The sequence below is a fragment of the Bison bison genome, unplaced genomic scaffold, assembly GCF_000754665.1.
Source record: "Bison bison bison isolate TAMUID 2011002044 unplaced genomic scaffold, Bison_UMD1.0 scf7180017864464, whole genome shotgun sequence".
Lineage (NCBI taxonomy): Eukaryota > Metazoa > Chordata > Mammalia > Artiodactyla > Bovidae > Bison > Bison bison.
The window spans coordinates 11,369,738-11,370,500 of NW_011495025.1; positions in this window are offsets into that span (position 1 = coordinate 11,369,738).

The window sequence follows — 763 nt, forward strand, 5'->3', positions numbered from 1 at the left end:
GGTCTCTTTTGTTTCTTTTGCATTTATTTCTGCCCTAATTTTTAAGATTTCTTTCCTTCTACTAAGCCTGGGGTTCTTCATTTCTTCCTTTTCTAGTTGCTTTAGGTGTAGGGTTAGGTTATTTATTTGACTTTTTTCTTGTTTCTTGAGGTATGCCTGTATTGCTATGAACTTTCCCCTTAGGACTGCTTTTACAGTGTCCCACAGGTTTTGGGTTGTTGTGTTTTCATTTTCATTCGTTTCTATGCAAATTTTGATTTCTTTTTTGATTTCTTCTGTGATTTGTTGGTTATTCAGCAGCGCGTTGTTCAGCCTCCATATGTTGGAATTTTTAGTAGTTTTTCTCCTGTAATTGAGATCTAATCTTACTGCATTGTGGTCAGAAAAGATGCTTGGAATGATTTAAATTTTTCTGAATTTACCAAGGCTAGATTTATGGCCCAGGATGTGATCTATCCTGGAGAAGGTTCTGTGTGCACTTGAGAAAAATGTGAAATTCATTGTTTGGGGATGAAATGTCCTATAGATATCAGTTAGGTCTAATTGGTCTATTGTATCATTTAAAGTTTGTGTTTCCTTGTTAATTTTCTGTAGTCGATCTATCCATAGGTGTGAGTGGGGTATTAAAGACTCCCACTATTACTGTGTTATTGTTAATTTCCCCTTTCATACTTGTTAGTATTTGTCTTACATATTGCGGTGCTCCTATGTTGGGTGCATATATATTTATAATTGTTATATCTTCTTCTTGGATTGATCCTGT